We start from the raw sequence: 23,042 nt of genomic DNA, 5'->3' as shown, positions 1-23,042 counted from the left end.
ATTAAGATTCAGGAATGGGAGTCATGCCTCTTCCTGAATTTGTTAAATTCTACCTACAGCTTAAGACAGATTGACTTTCTGATGACTTTAACTCATATAACACAGAATCAGCTCACTTCTTTATATTCGCTTGAGAATGAGTTCCAGACATCTGTAACTTGAAGACTCTCCATCGCCTTCTGTTCTTTCTCCCAAATCCCTTTGTATTTTACCATTCCTTGTATTTGACCATCTATTTCCTAACACTAACAAGATTAACAGCATTATAGGGATTTTTAAGTTCTTGAATAACCTTGAATATCATAAGAGTTATCAGATAAATATGAAGGATGCCCTGATGCCTACAGGGTTATTTGCTTTCCCTTAGGATACTCAAGCTGAATATTATGACCCAGAGCACATTTCAGTTTTGGGGCCACTTTATGACTTTATTGATATTGTATTTGTTCTACCTTCCTCTAGCTTGTTCTCTCCAAATTCCTGCTGTCCTAATATTAGATGTAACAAACTTAAAATTTTCTCACACTATCATTTTTCATATTTCTTTAAATCAGAATTCTGCTTCCTAACCCCAATATTTCAATTTACATTGAATTACTAAAATCCAACTGATAAGTAAGTCTGCTATCACTCATTGTTTAGTGTGGCTTCTCTAATTGAGGTAGGAATCTGGGACTTTTATTTCTATTTTGTTTTCCCAAGAAAACTTTGGTATTAACTGTGCTTTCTTGTCCTTTATAAATGGTGTTTCTCTCAGCAATGCTGCTTTATGCAATCCCAGAAGCACTTACTAATTCTGAATCCCTCTCTAGGGTGATTCTCTGAATGGGAAATTGTGACCTTGAGACTGTTTTGATAGATCACTCTAGGTGTATTCTGATTTTATGTCTGTGTTGTGTTCTACAGAGGAGCATCTCTCTATCCCTCTGGACTTTTCTCTTCTCTCAAGGGTACTTGTTACTCTTCCCTGGTGGCTAAATAGTTCATGTTTGTGTGCACTCAGAGTATGTATGATGGAACTTACAGTCATAAAGCAAAGCATGTATTCACATAGGGGAAATAAAGGGGAAAAAGTTAGTATACAAATCATTTGATAATCACAATCTAATCTTTTAATATAATATCATAAATAGGTCATAGAACATTTGAAGAAGAAAATAAACTATTCAAAACAGCAATGTTAAATTTTGATTTCAGAATTAACTTCCATTTTTGACCTACCAATTTTACATTAGTTAAATATTACAAGGGAACTTGTTCTACTTCACACCAGAAGGCATAATGGGGAGCATTAGACTGAAGAAAAGTTTCATGGAAGATATGAAACCCATACATATGTGATTGAAAGGCAATCTTTTAGAAGAAGGATTAAATACATATTTATTTTTACTTTGGGAGAGAGAGAGAGAGAGAGAGAGAGAGAGAGAGAGAGAGAGAGAGAGAGATGAAAAGTGATGTTAGGCTCTAAAAATACAAGATTCACTACCTCCCCACTCCCAAAATAAAGAAAAGCAAAGAATAACAGTTATAAGCTCCTCTATTAAAGCCAGGAATACTACAAAAAGATTGTCAGTATCCTGTGAAAGCATAAAAGACAGATAAATTAGGATCAAGGGAAGAAATAAAGAAAGAGAATGATCCAAAATAGTTACAAAGATGGATCAGTTAGCAGTACAGATCAACTTAATCAACTCTATATCCCTGCCAATCCTCAGGTTCAGTCCAACAATCCTATCTAGGCATTGAAACAGTCCCAGTTCAAATCAGCATTCAGGCATTGAGAACCTTAATCATAGCACAGCATCTAGGAACTTTCTGCTGAAAATTAGTGTTAATGTTGGCCACCAAATTAAAACCATGTAGAAACTTCTTACACCATCTTAGATAATGGGAGAAGAGTTTGATGCAAGTACAAGTACCCCATTTGGAAATATATAGAAATTTGAACTTATAGAAATATGAATAACCAAAATTATAAAAAGGAGAAAAAGGAGGAGAAAAGAAGAAAACAAAGAAAAAAGAAAGGAAGAAGAAAAGGAGAAGGAGAAGAAGCAGGAAAAGATCAAAAGAAGAAGAAAAGAAGAAGAGGAAATATCTACGATTGAAAGAAACTCAAAAGGGAAGCTCAGAACAGTAGAATAGCTCCATAATTCAAAGGAGAGCCTCAGGGGAAAAAATTGCATTTTTGTACCCCAAAACAAAACAAAACAAACAGACCTACTATAGTACCTGTTGTTTAGTCATTTCTGTCATGTCGAACCTTCATGATCTAATCTAGGTTTTTCTTGTCAGGGACACTAGAATAGTTTCCCATTTCCTTCTCTAGCTCATTTTACAAATGAGAAAACTGAGGTAAATTGATTAAGTGACTTGTCCAGGGGGCACAGAGAGTGAGTGTTTGAGGCCACATATAAACTAAGGTCTTTCTAACTCTCCCAGTATGTGAGTAGGTAGTGCACTCCAGTAGGTAGGTGGTACAATGGATAGAGTGCTGGAAGAGATAAGATGGAAACAACTCTGTAAAAACAGTACATATATGAGATAAATAAGAGATAATTTAAGAGGGAAGGCATTAAGAGTAGGGTAGATTGGGAAAGGTTTCTTATAGAGAACAAGATTTTATTTGAGACTTACAAGAAACCAGAAGACAGGGATGAGGAGGGAGAGTTCTAGATATGGAGAAGAGCCAATGAAAATGTCCAGAATCCAGAGACTGAAGGTTGGAAGACTCCACAAAAGCCTTTGATGAGATTATTTGGACTTTCTCATATATATTATTAAGCATATCCTGGAAACTTACACAGAAGCATAATATATTATGAATTGCTTTGAAATTTGGTACAGTATACAGAAATTTCAGTCTTCCTGAAGACTAAGGTCATACAAGAAAAATGTCACAAATCTTTCATTCCCCTAGGGGGTAGTAAGCAGTCAGTGTGTTTTGCTGCTTAAAAAAAAATCTATCATCCTCAAATTTATAAGATATTTTATTTGTAGAGAAGCATACCCCAAAAGGCTATACCTTTATTAAATAAATGAATAACTGTGCATTATGTATACAAACTGACAAAATAGCTGTTAAAACAGGATGTATAAACTGAAAAAGATATTCCCTAAAGAAAGGAAAGGGTAAGAAAAAAGAGTTATCAAGTTTATATATAAATACATAATAAACTTAAATTGACTGTTGGTATGTTTAATATATAGAAAGATTCAACATAGCTACTGGGAGAGTAGGAGTACAAAGCAGTAACACTAGACCTTTTTCCTTAGCATGATATCATGGCTCTGGGGTTATTTTTTCTCTTATATGGACTTGAACAATGTCCCATCAAGGATTTATTAAGGGCCCACAATGAACAAAGCATTATGCTTGGTTCTCAGAATAAAATAGCAAAACAAAAAGCAGCTCCTGTGCTCAAAGAATTAAATTTGCACATACACATATGAACAAATACACACACACACGCACACACACACACACACACATAGTCTTGATCCTCTGATATTTCGACAGACTAGAAAGTGAGCACTAATAACCAAAGGAAAACATAAAAAGCTATAAAAGATGAGTCAGACCTTCTAGGAATCTAGGTATTTAAAGAGTCAGATGACAAAGGAAAATATTCTAGGTATGTGTTCAATCTCTGACAAGAAAGACATTTATTCTAGAGCACTGAGTGCTTAAATAGAACTAAAGCTTGCCAATCATAGAAAGATAAGATAGAGTAAGATTGTGAAAGTATTTTAATGCTAATTTGCAAAGGTTGCAGTTTTTCCTGATGCAAGAGCAAACCAATGAAATGACTTGGGTAGAGGAATAACATGATACAACATGCTTTAGAAAGAGTATTTTCATGTGTACTAGTTTTAAAAAAGAATTAAGTTAGGAAACTATCAGAATACTTCAGATAAGTGGTATTGAGGATCTTAACTAGAATGGCAACCATTTGATTGAAGCTATGGCCAGATATCTTAACTTTTGACTTAATAAAAGCAACATGACTTAGCAAATTATTGGAAGAGTCTTAAAAAGAGATAAGTGAATATTGTGACCCAATATACAGGGAAATTTGAGGGGTGGTTGATATGTGTATCAGATAATAATTTCTATTTTGAATATGTTGAGTTTGAAATATTTAAGAAATATTTGAGGGGTGGCTAGGTGGTGCAGTGGAAGGGGCAGCAGTGGATAAAGCACTGGCCCTGGAGTCAGGAGTACCTGAGTTCAAATCCGGCCTCAGACACTTAATAATTACCTAGCTGTGTGACCTTGGACAAATCACTTAACCCCATTGCCTTGCAAAAACCTAAAAAAAAAAAAAAGAAATATCTGGTGTGAGATATGAAACAGTGTTATGAAACTCAAGAGGTATAGTGGTTATGAAGATATGGCTAAGAGAGTCAAGTTCACAAAGATAAAGACATAAAAGATGGCATCACTAAGAAAGATGAGTGGTCATGGGTAGGGGTTAAAATTTGAAAAATTATTCAGAAAAGAATACTGAAGAGAAGTGGCTAGGTATACAACAAAAGTATTAAGAAAGAGAACTGTCATAAAACCACAAAAAGGAGAAGAATGTCACTGTTAAATTTTGGCAAAATCAGCTAAAATTGAGAGATGAGAATGGGAAGACTGCAGTCATTGAGAAGGAGGGAATGGATCAGGGGAAAGCAAGAAGAAAGTGTTTCTTACCAAACTAACAAAAACTAAAATCAACATATTATCAAATTCAAAGCTACGAAAAATAATTTGAGAAGTCATCCCTTCAAAACTATGACTTAAATATTTTCATCCTCTCGACTAGAATCCATCAGCAATTCATTCAGCAGTATTTGTTTTTCTTATTTAGTTGTCTTATCAGGTCCAACTTTTCATGACCTCATCTGAGATTTTCTTGGCAAAGACACTGGGATGGTTTTGACATTTTCTTCTTCAGCTCATTTAACAGATGAGGGAACTGAGACAAACAGAGCTAAATGACTTGTTTAGGATCACACAGTTAGTGTCTAAAGCTAGATTTGAAGTCAGGTCTTTCTGACTCCATGGCCATCACTCTATCCCAAACACCACCTAGTTGCCCCTAGCTACATAAGAACTGTCAATCTGGGAAACTGAGGCCCTCTGACTAGGCTCATTAACTTGAAATCAAATGAAACACTGATTTCTAGAATGACAGAAGGACAATTGGCAGAGAGGAATCAAAGAGGAGGATTACTCCATTAAAAAAAAGCTCATGAGCCAAAGCAACTGAACTACTGGAAATGATGAGATTTGTAGATAGCAATCACAATTGCTAAGGAAGAACTATCATCTAGAATTAACCTTTACAGAACACGATGGTCTTTTCAGTCCCATGTACATATAAAATCATAGTCAATATCCAGAACATACATGTGTGTATGTGTATGTGTGTGTGTGTACAATTGTGTATGTGATTACATAAATTTATACTTATATGTGTTTGTGTATTTATATATGACATATATGTTATTTGTTAAAGACCCAAAGATAGTAAATAGACTTGAAAGAGTAAGAATGTAACTTCTTTCAGAAAAGTACTGTCTCTTTAGAAAAGTGATATGATATCATAGATAGAATTTTGGACTTGGGTCAGGAAGATGTCATCAAATTCCACCTTTGATTTTTACTAACTATATGACCCTAGGCACAGTTTCCTCATCTATAATGTGAGGATAACAATATGACCTGCCTTACAGGGTTATTGTAAGATCAATTCATGTTAAAGAAATGATAATGGAAAGTATAATAGTATAACCTTTGCCATTCTACTTGAAATAACACAAATTGCATTTTAAAGGGAATTCCTTAAAGTTCTGAGCTCTAACTTTATTTCAGTTCATTTAAACAATGCTAGCAAAATTGTCTTAATGTGGTAAATTACTAAGGCACTTCATCATTCATTTAGCTTGGCATCATCTAGCTTAGCCTTAGTTAAATAAAATGCTTTTAATGAAGAAGTCTCCTCTACTTCAAATACAGGGGTAAAAGAAAAGAGGGAGAAAGAGGATACAGTGAAGAAAAAAAAGGTAAAAACGAAAAAATAGAGAGAGAGAAGACTGAAAAGGAAAGATTTTTGGGAAGGAAAAGATGGAAAGGAGAAAGAAGAAGCATAGAAATATGAGGAGAAAAAGAAGAAGTCAAGGAGCAGGATGGGGAAGGACAGGAAGAAGAGAAACAAGAGAAGAAAGAAAAGAAACAGAACAATAGTAAGAGGCCAAGCAATTTCCTTACTCTCTCCTTAGCATCCTACAAAGAAGAATCATTTTTCAGATCTGATTTTAGGTGCACTAAAATAAAAGAGATTAACCACATTTACTTTCATTTCAGCAGGTTCAGTTAGCTGATGTGTGCAACCAAAGGAATCACTTAAAATTACCATAAGCAAAATATAACAGATTGTAAACGATTGCTCATATTAACTTAGCTAAGTACTTGTAATCTTCCTAAGCATTATTTAACAGAACATAATTGGAAAACAGTATGATACCTCCAGAGTTTGGAACACTGTTACATGGAATATTTACACTTAGGAGCTGGGAAGCTTAATACACAAACACACACACACACACACACAGACACAGAAACAAAGTGGTACATATTTCTCAAGTGTATATAGATTATTTCAATAGGAAAAAATGCTTTGACATTAAAAATGTTCTTTTCTGAAATAATTTAGATTTTCTTTCATTTCAGCTAATCATAAAAATTAATTTTTTTTCTTATATTCATTTTGTCTTACAATAGAGATTCAATCTATGTCTCAGGTAGCTATACAAGTAATATTTGAAGACTTAGAAAAAGTGCTCCAGTCCATGAGAGTTCTTGCATAATAATGGAAGAGGTCACGAATTAGGTAAGATCAGAAGAATAGCTTGTATTCTACATCATCAGAAGTCCATTCAAATATTCCTGTCTTAATATTGTCTTCTGGGGCAGTCCCAATTTCAATTCTTTGTACTGTTATCTCCTTAGTCTATCTTTATGTCCTATTAAAGTAACATTTCAATGAAGAATTATTAGGTAATTAAGGTTATTATAATTATTTATATATGTGTGAAAATTTTTACATGCATATATACATTCAAATAACTTATGGATTTTACCTTCATAATATCTCTCTCCTATGCCCCTTGCTCTATTATTATGCTGCCATGATCCTGACACATACATTTTTGCTGCAGCTTTCTTTTTGTTCTTCAGTCCACAAGTCTCTAGTTATTCAAATTCTTTGTCCTCTCAATTGTCAAAGAGAATCTTCTTAGAAATACCTTGGGAAATAGATGCTAATGTTATACTCATTATATAGATGAAGAAACTGAGGGATAGAAGTTAAGTGACTTTCCCAGAGTCATAGAGCTTATAAGTGTCTGAAAATACATTTAAACTCAGGTATTCTGAACTTGAGTTACCGAGTTCTAATCCCAAACTATCTTCACAATATGAAATATTAAAAACATGAAAGTGTCATTACAAAGTTTAGAAAAACAAATTGCATCAACTCTTTGTGAAATTCTGTTTCATCTTAAAGAATTATAAAACTAATCAGCCTCTCTCCTCATCCCTATAATTTATTATGCCCTCAGATTGTATTTGATCCTCTCATTATATCTTATTTCTGATCAACATTTCACCTTCTCCCTCAATTCTATAAATCAAGTGTCATGTTCCTTTATATTTCAGTTTGATCTTTCTGGGAGGTTGCACATATTTATAGCCATTTTTCTTTAAAGGAATCTTCTACCTTCACCTTTTTCTTGTCTTCCTATTCCAAGAAACTTGAACTTCCAATATGAAAAGTTCTTTAATCCAGCACCTCCAATTCCTAGCTCACTTCTATGGCCAGACAGAAAATTTATTTAGGCTTTGTTGTCAAGTACCTGAAGTTTATATTCAGGCAAGATATATAAAAAATTTTCACATGATAGCTTTTTTTATTGTTACAAAAGTATTCTGAGAAAAAATACATTTAAGGAAAGGTTCACAGAAGGGATATTTCATTTATGAGAATGAAAAAAAAATTACAACATAAACCAGTGTCCTATACATTTATGTATACATTCATACAAAATTTATACAAGTTGATAGTTACATGATAGTTCATTCCTTCTTTAAAAAGATTGGTACTTTCCTTCAAAAAATATTGATCTTTTGGGGAGCTAGGTAGAAGAGTGGATAGAACACTGACTCTGAAGTTAGGAGGATCTGAGTTTGCATTTGTTCTCACATTCTTGAAAGTTACTAGTTTTGTGTCCTTGGGCAATTCACTTAACCCAGATTGCCTCACCAAAAAAAAACAACAAAATTTTTTCATCCATAAAAAAATGGTCATTGTATTATATATTTCCAAGAAACTTTTATTGATTGCCTCCTATATAAGAAAGCCCTCAGGCTCTTACAATCTAAAGGGGGGGGAAAACAAACAAAAGAAGGCAAATGAAGCTGTGTTGGAGTATTCTTCTCTAGCATCTTGCACATCATGTATTGTGTAATATGTTCAGGACATTGATAGTGAATTATATGTATGGAATGTTTCTTAGAAATGATCTTTGTGTATCATGAAATCAAAAATCATATTGGATATATGAATAAAATTTTCATGCATAATGAAGTGGTCATCTTATTATCAAATTGCATAGTATTGTTCTGATGTGAACTATAATGGAGTGTTATTTCTTAATGTCTGAAATAAGGATGCCTGGCATAGTGTGAACATATCTGTCTCAAGGCCACCAGAGAAAAGGAAGCTAATTCAATTAAAATATTATATTTATTTCAATAGCAATTTATTAAACATCTGTTGTGTGCCAGATACTCTCCTAAGAACTGAAGATATGAATAAATAAAGAAAAGGAAATTTCCATTTTATTGAGGGGTAGTAGAGTGGGTTTGGGACTGGTACTTAAATTTCACTGATATAGAAATTTCTATGATAAGAAATTTCCTCTGTCACTAAAGATCAGATACTTCTCTTTAACCTAGAGCCTTCTAGAGTTTCCTAGAGCAACATCAGGTTAAGTTATTTACACACTTCTCTACAGACAGAATGTATCAGAATTGGGACATAAACTCTGATATTCCCAGCTTCAAGGTCAACACTCTCTATCCATTTTAACACATTGATTCTCCAGAAGGATATACCTTGTAAATAAGTAAGTAATACAATGTAAACAGAAGTGATATTAGGGTCAGAAAAACTTGAGTTCAAATCCTGTCTGAGATACATGCAGGATGTCACTTAAAGTCTTCCTGCTTCAATTTCTTCTTCTTCTTCTTTAAAAGTGGTGATAATAATAGCACCTTTATCACAGAGCTGTTGACATAATCAATTGAAAAAATTAGTTTTTAAAGTGAATTGCAAGCACTAATACATTCTATAAATGTTAATTAATGTTATTGTAGCTAGTCTTATAGTAATTTTAAGAGGAAGAGAATTATGTTTGGAATGAGAGATAAGGCTAGGCTTTCTATCAGAGGAAGAATTTTAATTATTTTTTTAGGTTTTTTTGTTTTTTGTTTGTTTTTACAAGGCAATGGGGTTAAGTGGCTTGCCCAAGGCTACAAAGCTAGGTAATTATTAAGTGTCTGAGGTCTGATTTGAACTCAGGTACTCCTGACTCCAGAGGAGTGTTCTATCTACTGCCCCACCTAGCAGCCCCCTTGAATTATGTTTTAAAAGAAGTCATCAGTAAGATGGATGTGAGGAGGGTTCATCCTGTACTGAGGGAGATTTAGTTGTTGATGGCAAATATGTTGAGGTGGAATGAAAGGTGAAACTGAAGTTGGATAGGGAAGACAATGATTGGATCTCAGTTTTGCTTCCTATAGCTTTCTTTGTATCTAACAATTTGCATCTTGTCTCCTACATTAGATTTCAAGAATACAGAGGGCAGGCACTGGTTATGGTCTGACTTACAGTAGGTGTTTAATAAGTGTATGTTAATTGAATGATTCATTTTTAGTTCTTTGATTTTGACCAAGGCCTCCTACTACATTTCAGAAAAAGCATCAAATTAGGGAATTTCAAAATTGCAAATGAAAACCTACTTGAGCATCAAGAGTTCTACAAGTAAACTATTTTCATTTTATAATTTCATTTTCCTTGTATCCTGAAATTTGTTGACTTCACAAACTTTCCATTAATCACAAATACACAATTCAACTTGGCTAAATGATATTATTATTGCTTTTTTTCTTATCTGAATTTTCAACTTAAGGATCTTGGAAAGCAGTTATCCTTTATTGCAATGACTCTGAACTGAGAATCCCTCTCAGTTTATCAGCAAGTATGCTAAAATAAAGTTTCCCATAACTTGCTTATGTTCTTTATTGTGTATCATTCATCCTCAAGTGTATTATCTACTATTCTTTCCATTAAAACTCATTTCTTTCTCATCTAAATAATTTCCCCAGCTGTCCAGATCCATCTGTATTTTTGATGGAGCTGATTTATTTCCTCTAGCTCCTAGCATTATATTATTATAGATTTGGATGTGTTCTCATTTACATTTTCCACTGACTGGTTAATGAATATGTTGAATAATACTAGCCCATATTCTGATCCCTGGGGACCCTACTTGATAACTTCCTTCTTCCAATGAGGCATAAAATAATTTGAGATTTTCTCTTTGTAAGTATCTTTTTGTGTATTCTATTATATCAATGCTTACATATAGTAAAACCTCTCTTTCTCTATCTCTATGCTCTTGAGGAAAGGAGGAAATATAATTTGGTACAAGAAATTTACTTTTAAAAATAGTAATAATTTTCAGGAATGTAGTGTTTTGTTTTATTTTAATTCCAAGACATGATATGAAGCCAGGACATAGTTAATGCTGTCATCTAAACCCACACTATGACAACTAAAGTGATAATTGATGTTCTATGTCACCTGAAGCCTCAAAAGATCTTTATATCTTAAAATAAGTTTCAATTACCTTACATACCTTGTAACTCCAGGAAAGCATTACTTCAGTGCCTCTGAAAAAATACTACTCCAATTAGTTAATTTGCCTTGAATCAGAATTTCAAAAGTTATTTCATGAAAAATATAATAAACATGAAATAAGAAATTCTGAGAGTAGGAAGAGTTTTCTGCAACTTTTTTTGTTTTACTCATAAAGGACTTTGAACTCTAGCAGGTTCTACCAAGGTAACTAGGGTTTTTTGGTTTTTGCAAGGTAATGGGATTAAGTGACTTGCCCAAGATCACATAGCTATTATTAAGTGTCTGATGCAGCATTTGAACTCAGGTCCTCCTGACTCTGGGGCCAGTGCTTTATCTACTGTGCTATCTAGCTGCCCCTTAGTAGTTAGGTTTTGACTACAGTTCTAGGGATACAATGCATGTAAGGTGTCCAACAACTAGTCAAGTTAACTTTGGAAATCTTATCACCTGAATGACCACAAAGTGATCTATATTTGAGCCTCCAAGTTGAGTGACTGAAGTCTGTGTAGCTCATAGAAAAAGTCACATATTTTGAAAAAACAAGTATGCTCTACTAAGCTAGAAAAATAAACAAATACAAATGTATTAAAATGAGAATTGGAGTGAGCATCAATTGAAGCAAAAATTCCTATAATACCTTGTTAATGGACTTTTCACATATGTATTTCTCTAATCTTTGTTTGTCTTATAGCATCACTGAAGAAATCTTGTTAAAATTTAGATCCATTGTCTTCAGTATACTTTTGCCACCTGTGCTATTATTGTGCTGAAAAAGATAATTAGTTCAGGTAGAACAACCTGTGTCTATGGATTTCTTTTTCTTTTCTAGCATTTTCATAAACATAATAATAACTTTCAGCACCTAAGGAAGCCTAATCAGGAATGTAAAAAAAAAGATGAAGACATGTAAACAAGAATCACAACAACCTTGCTTCCAGGGGAAGGAGTGGGATATCACTGGGATATTTTGCTCAAACTTTTAGTTAAAACTATATTTATTAACCATGATGAATTTCATTAGAATATTTTTCTTACTGAAATTACTAAAGCAAATTTTGCAGAATCAGAGAGACAATCATATTGAGATCGCATCCCTGAGGAGGGCTTATATTCTTAGGAATCAGGGAAGTAAGAATCTGGAAACTTGAATAGAGGAGGCACAAACATTCATCCTTGGGTTTCATGTATCTATGTAATTATCCTTCAGGTTTATCCTTAATATTGTCTCTCCAAATAAGAATGGGTTAATCTATGCTGTATACATGCACAAATACATATACACATAACTTTTCTAGAAAACCAAGTCAGAAGAAAAATGGTTTATCTGCTTTTTTAGGCTTAAAACTTGAATGAAAGATAGAAATGCTGAAGGCCAAATTTTCAATACTGTGCCCTCTATTTTGCACCTGCAGTGTGTAGGCACATTCAAATGAGCTCACAGCTGGTGTTTTGTGAGTGTCCTAATCAACAATTGCTGAAGCTTTTAAATTGTGTCTGATTTTGTGTGTGTGAGTGTGTGTATGTGTACATATGAGAGAAAGAGTGGGCACATTTATGAAAGTCTGAGTCTAAGATATGTTCCTGCTTATCATTTTTCCATTCTGTCATAAAATTCATCCTGTTTGAGAGAAGACAAAGGTGGTACATCTTCTGATAGATAGGAAATAAGCATGTTCTTCTCTTTTGCTAACTGACCCTGGTATTTTTTATGTTTATAGTTTAGTCTTTGTGCTACATGTTCCTAATTTATTATTATTATTATTATTATTATTAAATAGAAGATGCACAAAACATCAACCATTTTCCCTCCATTCACACCATTCTAGACCTCTCTGAAACAGTCAACCCTGTTTTTCATTTCCTTTACAACTTTACCAGGTTAACCTAAGTTATAAATATATTTGAGTCTCAAATGAATCTATCCAGTTTTAATTTGTTTATTGAGATGTAGTCTCATATCTCAAACTTTGGAACAACCTCTGTGAAAGAAGGAAGGAGTAGAGAAATGCAGCAGAAAGCAATAGGTAGGATGAAAGAAAGGTCAGAGAGGGGAAATAAAACAATGAATAAATAAATGTTTCTGACCTAAGTAAGGAAGTTTGAGTTTCAAGATAAAGGAGGTGAGCTAATAATGGGAAATTTAAAATATAAGATATGATCATTACTTTAAATGAATCCATGAAATGAAATTTAAGTACATAATACGAGAGAAAGGATATTTGAGCAAACATTATTGTGATTGTAGTGTCCTTGAGGATGACATCTTGGGTAAAAGTAGAGAGGAATATCTTTAGTCAGTTCCTGGTCTCCAGAAAGGAAGATGAATAATGTAGGTTAGTAAATTGTTGAGTCCCAGTTCAATGTCATATGTTAAGTCCCTGTCTGGACTCCTTCAATCTTTCCTCAGGAGAGAGTTGAAGGGGCAGGAGACAAGGAAGACAAGTTCTCCCTTTGTGCACCAAGGTCTCCAAGTTCTCCAAGTACTCCAAGTTCTCCCTTTATTGAACCAAATACCAGTGCTTAAATATCCCTCCCAGTCTCTAATCCACTCTTACTCCCCTGGCGCTTAGTAAAATAAAGCTCCTGTGCTCAAGAACACCAGATGATGATAGTTTACAGTACTCCCACACAACAGTTCCTAACATATCCCCTCTTCTCATCTTATTTTGAAACAAAATTATTATATAATCAGTGCCACATAAGTTACAAACAAAAGTCCAAAAATAATATAATAGTAAAAACCAATATTCCCAAATTCCTTGAAATACATTTTTATCCCCAATTTACAAAGATTACAAAGTTTTTTCTTTTGCCAAAAAAAAACTTTCAAAGCAATCAAATTCAAAATCCAAACTAAAAGGAGTAACATTTAACTTTATCTATTTCAGATCTGAATTACACACACACACACACACACACACACACACACACACACACGCACGCACAGGAGTTTAGACACTAACATAAACACAGAAACAACTCTCTTGTATTACATTTATCAACCTGAGACTGATAACCTGACCAGTATCAGATCTCAAAATCTAGAAACATTCTCCCACCTCTCCAGACCAGTAGAGAGATGTAAAATACCTTTTAGACATTCAAATACACACATATGCACATAACTAAGACCAGTCAACAGATATGTAAGCCACAGGCATAGACTTCATTTGAAAGACAAAATCCAGATTTCCCTGTTGGGGGCGGGGGGAAGAGGCTTGGCGGTCGCTTAGAGGGGAAACATAATCACCTTATAAGGGAATGTTACAGAACTCGGCCCCTCATTGAGTAAGAGTTCAAGGGAGGGAGGACAGAGGGGATAAAAGGGTCTGCTGAGAGGTTGGGGGGAGGAAGCGGGAATGTGATCACAGAAGAATAAAGACTCATGACCCACCTCAGGCGCTCTGTCTGGTTCTTCCCCCATCAAAGAGTGGGGGCCGGAGGTACCCCGAAGACTCACCACGCGTTGGACTGGTGAGTAAGAGGACGGACTAGCATTAAGAAGCCGGCGTTGTAAATAAAAACCCGGCAAGTGGTGCCCGGAACAGGGACCTGATTTTGCTAGGGAACGTCTGAATCCGCTGGTCGGATTCTCCAGACAGCCTCGGTCGTTTCTGACCGGGAGGAAGGAGAGGGCGTTTACTCTCAGATATTGCCTGAGGGACATATCCCTATTGTGTTGACTATGCTTTCTTTCTCTCCCCTTTCTCCTTCTGCTCTAATCACGCTCCTTGCCGTGCTGGCCTGTCTGATTGTGCCCTGCTGCCTCCTTCTCTTTTGCCGAACGGGAACTTTCCAGTTCTGCCACCTGTTAGGATTGCAGCCTCGGCTAGTAGACAGCATGGGGGGCCGGAATAGTATTCCCGCCTTTGAGCCGGAGGAAAAAGAGGCCGTTGCAGTGCAGCTTTATAAACTCTGCGCTAAGCATGGCCGTAAATTACCTATCAAGACGTGCCGTGCTTTTGTTGAGAATATCTGGAACATCTGCCCTTGGGTGCAACATAGTGGGATCCAACCAGGTAAATGGAAGGTGGTAGGGCAGCAGATGGCCTCCTATAATGACACCTGCCCGGGAAAACTAACCCCCAAGGATTTTACAGTGTATAAGATAGTGGATGCAGCCCTGCATCCCCAGAAGGTGACTTTGGCACGAACAATCAGCACTCAGGTGGGTAGCTCGTTGGCGGGATCGGATTCAGAGGGCTCAGAGGAAGAGGGAAGGCCACTCCCTCCCCTGTATCCGTGGGAGGAACTTAGAAGAAACAATGGGGGAACAAGGGGCCCCCAGGGAGAAGATTCAGGGCCGGAAGTTTCCGAGCGCGGGAAGGGAGGGGTGCAAACAGTCCTCAGGGGTGGCAGGAAGAGGAGCGTGAGTAGGTGGGACCGGGAGGCCGCTGACGAGGAGGGAGAAGTCCGCGCTGATTGGACAGCTGCCGCGCCCCAGGCTTGGCGGCCCAGCCAGGAAACAGAGGCAAAAAATCCCCCGTGTTCCTTGTCCGCCCTTCAGAGATCCCCTCAAGGGCTCCGCCCATCCGGCCTACTTGCCACCAGTGCCTCCATAGCAATAGAGAAAGGGGAGGAGGTGGACTGGGATGACTGGGGCCTCTACCCGGTATTTACGGACCCCCTTACCGGAGCCCGAGACTACCGCCCTGTCCCTTTTAAGATGCTTAAGGAACTTAAGGAGGCCGTGACTAAATACGGCCCAAGCTCCCCTTATGTAAAAAGACTGATGCAAAACCTCTTTGCTACGCACCCTTGGACCCCTGCTGACTTTGACGAAATTGCAGCCGCGTGCCTAGATGCCTCCTTATATTTAGCTTTTAAGGCTCAGGCCCGCAGAGAGGCCTCTAAGCTGGCAAAATCCCGGGGTTATACTCCCCTGGATTTAGCCATTGACCTCCTGTGTGGAACTGGAGCCTATACTGACCCTGCTGTTCAGGCCCAGTATGGCCAGTTTGAGCTAGAGACTGTTAAAGAAACACATGTTGCAGCTTGGGATAAGATTGGAGCCATGAAAGGGGGGAGAGCCACACAGAAGTTGGTTGGGCTGAAGCAGAGAGCAGATCAGACACCCCTCTCATTTGTGAACGAGGTTAAAGAGACAGTGACTCGTATAATGGGAGACACCCCGGGATCTGATCTACTTATGAGACAATTGATTAAAGAGGGTCTTCGCCCCAAAGGGATCGCAGCCATTAGCAGCCTTCCCCCCGATGCTTCATTAGAAGAAATTGTTGACAAATTGCTGGACATGCCCAGCGAGGATTCAATTCAAGCCTTAGTGACTGCCATGGAGAACCGGGAGGATAGCCTCCTGACCGCCCTTCACGGTATGCAGGTGAGACCCACCTGTTTTGGGTGCGGAAAGCCAGGGCACCTCAAAGCACAGTGCAGGCAGCGGCCCCCCTCCACTTCAGTTCCGACCTGTTATTCCTGTGGAAAGCCAGGTCACATAGCCAGGTTCTGCCGATCCAAAGGGAAGTCGGGAAAAGGGAAAGGGAGGGGCCCGGCCGCGGGGCCCCCCCTGTGCTCGAAGACAGCGGCCCCATTACTGTGACTATCCCCGTGAGGGTTGACTATAGAGAAGGGACACAGCAGAGAGAGATCGGGCCTTGGGAAACCTCGATGATTCCCATTGAGCTAAATATTTTCCCAGCGCTCATCACAGGGGCTGACAGATGTGTGGACTTAGTCACCCATACCCAGGTCATTTTTGGTCCCGGAAGTCCCACATCCGTAAGGGTCACAAACCCCCACCCCTTTCCCACCTTGGTAAAACAGGGCCAAGAGGTAGGAAAGGCGCTGCCCTTGCGGACCCCTCCCGCTCATGTGAACTGGGTCCACCCGGTCAGCTCTGGGCGACCACTGTTAACCGTCACGGTGGAAAATCAGAAGCTCGAAGGGATAATTGACACTGGAGCCGATTGCTCTGTCATAAATAGGGGACAGTGGAGGCGCGAGTGGCCACTCCTACAGAGCCCTCAAGCAGTGACGGGGGTGGGGGGCAATAGATCTGCCATGAAAGCAGCACACGCCTTACGGTGGTCAGCTTTGGAAGAATCTGGACTCTTCACCCCACTGTGCCTACCCGACCTCCCTTATGCATTATGGGGTAGAGATATCTTGAGCCAGCTTAACCTGACACTTGCCACCCCTGATAGCCTGCGGGGAAATTAATTGGGGCCACTCTAGAGATGAGCTTTTCCCCCAGAATAACATGGATTAATAAGAAACCTATTTGGGTTGAGCAGTGGCCCCTGACAAAAGAAAAGCTCATCGCCCTCACAGACATAGTAATGACCCTCCTGCACGAGAACAAAGTGGAACCGTCCCTTAGCCCGTATAACTCCCCCGTCTTTGTCATAAAAAAGAAAGGGGGGAGTTGGAGAATGTTGATTGATCTTCGGGCAGTAAATGCCAACATGGTACCCATGGGGACCCTCCAACCTGGTCTCCCTATGCCCACTGCAGTCCCGCAAGGGTGGACTATTATAGTGATTGATGTTAAAGACTGCTTCTATAGCATTCCCCTCCACCCGGAGGACAAAGAAAAATTTGCCTTTTCCCTCCCCGCGATCAATTTCCAAGCCCCCAGTAAACGTTATCAGTTCACCGTCCTACCTCAGGGAATGGCCAATAGCCCCACCCTGTGCCAGCTTTACATGGATACTCTGCTACATCCTATCCTTTTAAACAGAAAGGGGGAGTTGGCAGGTCACTGACCCATTCAGACCTGTCTCAGGTACTATTTACCATGAATTTCCTACAAGTCAGGGATGACGGCACTACAGCCGCCCAGAGATTTTTCTCCCCAAAAGGACATGCTAAGAAAGAACCAACGCTCCTGCCCTCTCCCACCAAGGCCCTACCAGGCTCTAAAGTCATGTGGAGAGATGAAGAGGGAGGTTGGCATGGCCCTGTAACGGTAAAGAACAGAAGACAGGGCCACCTGTCATTTCATCCCGAGGATAAGATAGAAGAGCCAGAAAGATGGCTCCCTGTTTACAAGATAAGAGACCTTGATTAATGCCCAACCCTACGGGGTGAGAGGAATTTCTTTCTTTTTCAGGCCTTCTGATCATCGTAGGGATCCTTGGAGGTGCTCCATCTGAAGGAAATCCGACATGGGGAATACTCCGAGTTATTCCCTCTCCCCTTCCAGTAGCACGGAACTCCCCGATCTACCCTCGCCTGCTAGTGACCAATACATCGATGGGGCTCCCTTCTGCCTCGGTGGGGCCCCACATGTGTGGCCACAGGGGAAGACATCGAGGATCCCATACCATGGAGGGATTGCCAGATGGCGGGAGGATACCCCCTTGAGGGTGAACAAGGACGCTGATTCTGGGAATCACCCTACCTGTTGTCTGTTTCTGCCGCCTAGCTAGGCGACAGAGGGGCTATATGCTTCTTACTCAGAAAGCCTTCATGGCCATGGAGACGGGGGAGGATCCCCAAGTCTGGCTAGCCGCCATGCATGACGTGTGACACCTAGGGGTAAGACGAGGTAAACCCTAAGACGGGCAACTTCTCCTGACCCAGCCACCTAAGACGGGCGAGGTCCTGGGTTGAAGGAGATGACCTAAGACAGGGTTCCTCGCCCCCGGCGGATCCCCAAGTCTGGCTAGCCGCCATGCATGACATGTGACACCTAGGGGTAAGACGAGGTAAACCCCAAGACGGGCAACTTCTCCTCACCCAGCCACCTAAGACAGGCCCTGAGGGTGTCGGGCGCCTAGGACGGGCAAGGTCCTGGGTTGAAGGAGATGACCTAAGACAGGGTTCCTCGCCCCCGGCTATCAGAGGCCAGTAGAAATGACACCGCTTAAGGCTAACCTCAGCACCGCTTAAGGTCACACCAAGTGATAACCTTGTAAAACAGAAAGGGGGAGATGTTGGGGGCGGGGGGAAGAGGCTTGGCGGTCGCTTAGAGGGGAAACATAATCACCTTATAAGGGAATGTTACAGAACTCGGCCCCTCATTGAGTAAGAGTTCAAGGGAGGGAGGACAGAGGGGATAAAAGGGTCTGCTGAGAGGTTGGGGGGAGGAAGCGGGAATGTGATCACAGAAGAATAAAGACTCATGACCCACCTCAGGCGCTCTGTCTGGTTCTTCCCCCATCAAAGAGTGGGGGCCGGAGGTACCCCGAAGACTCACCACGCGTTGGACTGGTGAGTAAGAGGACGGACTAGCATTAAGAAGCCGGCGTTGTAAATAAAAACCCGGCATTTCCCAATCCCAGAAAAAAAATCTTCTTCCGCCTTTTTTCTTAACTAATTAACCATGAAACTTCCCAATCAATAACCTATTGAAAAACATAGTCATTGTCTAATCCCCCTCTCCACCCCCCCTCCCAAACCAGGAAGAAGGCATGGAGGTTCCTTGATTTCTAAAATAAGTTTTTTGAAACATGGATTTTGAGTTTTGTAGTTCCAAAAAGAAAGCTTTACCTTCTCCCTCCCACTTCACTTCTGCAGGGAGTGGGAATGGCAGAGAATGAGAGAAAGCATTGGAAATTGCTTAAGATGTTGACAGTACAATCTGGAGTTGTCAACACCATTATAGAGGATGAAATTTGTCCTTAGAGTCAAGTTCCATGTCAGAGTCTGCATCAAGATTTCTGCAGCTGCTGGCAGGTCCAGGGGCTCAGGTTGTGCCCAGAGCACACAGTGCAGTCAGGCAGGCAGCTGGGACCAAAAAGAACAGCAAGCAGGTTCCCTGCATCCCATTCATGGCACTGGCACTCAGTGGCAGACTGCTGCTTGAGGAAGAAGCTCTGCCCCTGGGGCACTGCCTTGGAGACTCTACTTCCTATTGGCTCCTCAATGTTGAATACTATTTTTCTTTTCACTTTACACCTCCTTGATTAAAGTTAGCCCCCTTAGTAACAAATCAACCCATTACTTTCTCTAGAGTCCTCTGCTCTGGGATATAGCCTGGTTCTCTTGCTTGTATCTGCTGTGTCCTTATTCTGGACTTCACTCAGATTACTCTGCCTTCTTGTCCCTTGTATGGGTGCCATAATGTTGAGTCTCTTTCTGGACTCCCTCAATCTTTTCCCAGGCCAGTGTCAGAAGGGAGGGAGAAAAAGAAGACAAGGAAGACAAGGATGACAAGTTCTCCAAGATCCCCAAGTACTCCATTTATTGGACCAAATACCAGGGCTTAAATATCCTTCCCAGTCTCTAATCCACGCCCACTATGACACTTAGTAAAATTACACTCTGGTGCTCAAGGACACCAGGTGATGATAGTTTTCAGTGCTCCCCTAGCAATAAATGACTATTCTATGAATTTGAACCAACTGATTTGTCGAGATAGTTTGAAATTCAAAGATATGAAAGTAGTTTGATGATGGTAGAAATGTGATATTTAAGGAATAAGGAAAAAGGTATGCTCTTCTTCCTGCTCCAATGGTTGCTGGAAATCAGAGAAGGTAACAGTTTTCTCAGGGCTTTCCAGAATGTAGTAAACTTGGGAAGGATCCAGTTTTTTATATATGTAAAAAGCTGTGATAAGTGTGAGAATCTAGCTTTACAAGAAATTTGTTAACCATAAAACAGGGATTCAAGATGGAAAAGTGGAAGAGGAGTAAAAAGGACAAGAGACAGTACAAAAGTTTTGGACTAAAGTGGATTGGGATTAACTCAGGGAGTGCTCACTAGGGAGGATATTTTGCCTTCATTGAATTCTGATTCTAAATTGTATATACGATGAAAGTAGAATGCAGTTTGACATTTGTAATTTATCAGGCATAGGTGACAGAGGGGGTGGGTGGAAAGAGTACCAACTATCCTAGTTAAAATTGATGGAACAGCCAGAAACATTTTTGAGGGGCTCAATTCTTCTTAGTAGTCACTTTAACAAATGAAAAGAAAATCCAGCAATGTATACATTTTTTAAAAATGTAAAGCTACATGACAATGTAAAACTGATGTATTAAGTTGTATTAAGCCTTGTTCTTGGAATTATGATGAACTGAGTTCAAATGTTGCCTCAGATAATCAAGTTACTTAGGTTTGTTTAACCCTAATGTCCTCATATATAAAATGAGAGCAAAGATAATATCTACATCACAGAGTTGTGATAAACATAAAAATATAAACATTCAAGAAATAATTAAGTGATCACTTTTGACATCTAAGCCAATCTAAAAAAAGTACTATTAAGAAAGAAACAAAATATCCAGATAGAAAGAAGATGATAAAACATAGTTTGAGCCAATTCTAGAAATTTTAAAGCTTGTGGGAATGGAATACTATAGCTATACTTTATTGAGTATATCCTATTGGATACTTTTGGGAAAACTTGACTTAACAACTTTAATTATTAATTTGAAACCATGCTTATTGCCCACTTTGGAATGTATGAAACCAATTGCAACTTTCACCATACAAAAAAAGGACATTTATGGGTTTCATCAAGAGTGAGAAAAATCCATGAGAACACTTCTAAGGTAAAATATTCAATTGCCTTTGTATAATTCTTTAACAAAAACAGACAAAAGAGGGCAGGCACTAAGGGAAATGATTCCTTTTTCTAGAAGGTAACCAGAACTAGAGAGAGATGCTATTTGTGCATTGAATAGAGGGCAGATTTAGAAAGAATAAAATTCACATTCTGTCTTTGACACATTAGTCACTTAATCTCACTGGCCCGTCATTTATCTAAAATTAGAAATTACTATATAGTACTGTTGATCTGCATGGTAAAGTTAGTTTCACAGAAAAGGAATTTCCACATTCTTGAAATCTCAAGCTTAGAAATGAAATATAAATAAAATAAACATACGTGTATGCAAACACATATGAATAAGTTGTAGTTAGAAAAAGCTACAACTATTAGTGGATTTTTAAAATCCACTAATCTAGGAGACACAGAGTAATTAAATTTCTCTGCATTTAGGGTGTTTAGATGAAAAATGTGAAAAGAGTCTAGGAAAGTAAATTACTTCAGCATTATGGTAGATCTTGGATGTGAGACAAAGGAAATAAACTTTACTTGTGAGGCAAATGGTAAACTGACACTCTATAAGTAGGAAAGTGTTATTATCTAATCTGCATATGTTTATATATATGCATTCATACTTATATATACATGTGTGCATAAATAAATACATATATATGTACATACAAGTATGTATATATATATATAAATTTTGCTATTAGTAAGAAAGGGATATTATAATAGAAGGGAGAAAACACTGGAGTCAGGAGGATCAAACTGTCTCCATTAATAAATATTTTTTAGTTTGACATTAATAATAATAATAATAATAATAATGATAATGATAATGATAATAATAATAATAATAAAGGAACAAGTAAAGAAATTGGTAAAGCGAGTTATGGGTTATGTTTGGTTATGGGTGATGATGGATAGGAATGAGTCAAACATAATTACAGATTATGAATGTTGAAGACAGGATATATTGTGTTATATTGTGGAAAAGGGAGTAAGAACTTCTTTGGTATCAACTATATGAACAAGCACTGTTCTAAGAGTTCTTTACATATATCTCATTTGATTCTCATAACATCTTATGTTGTTGCTTTTTCAGTGGTTTTGGTCACATCTAACTCTTCATAACCTTATTTGAGGATTTCTTCACAAAGATACTGCAGTGGTTTACCATTTCCTTCATCTCATTTTATAGATGTGGAAAATGGGGGCAAATAGGATTAAGTGTCTTGCCTGGGGTCATAAATCTATTGTTTGAGGCTAGATTTGAAATGGGACCAGCACTCTATCTGCAGCCTTCAGTTGCTTCTGAAACCAAATGCTTCCTCAAAATGATGAAGAATAGGTTTCTTAAGAGAGAATGAAGGAACATTAGTAGGGGATGTAGGTGAAAAGATAGAAGCCAAACAATTCAACTCCATGCCAAGTGATCTAAATCTTATAGGTTAGACTAAAACAATAGCTCCCAAATTGAATTTTCAATTGACTTGCATATTGAATTATCCATTCCTTTTTTTCTAAGATTGAAGACATCAGTATCATTCAGAGCAAAAAATCTTTATGAACCAGATTGGGAGGAGTCTTTCCTTTATTTTCCCTTCCAGCCT

The sequence above is a fragment of the Macrotis lagotis genome, chromosome 2 (assembly GCF_037893015.1).
Source record: "Macrotis lagotis isolate mMagLag1 chromosome 2, bilby.v1.9.chrom.fasta, whole genome shotgun sequence".
NCBI classification, from domain to species: domain Eukaryota; kingdom Metazoa; phylum Chordata; class Mammalia; order Peramelemorphia; family Peramelidae; genus Macrotis; species Macrotis lagotis.
Note: the sequence above shows the minus strand (reverse complement) of the source record.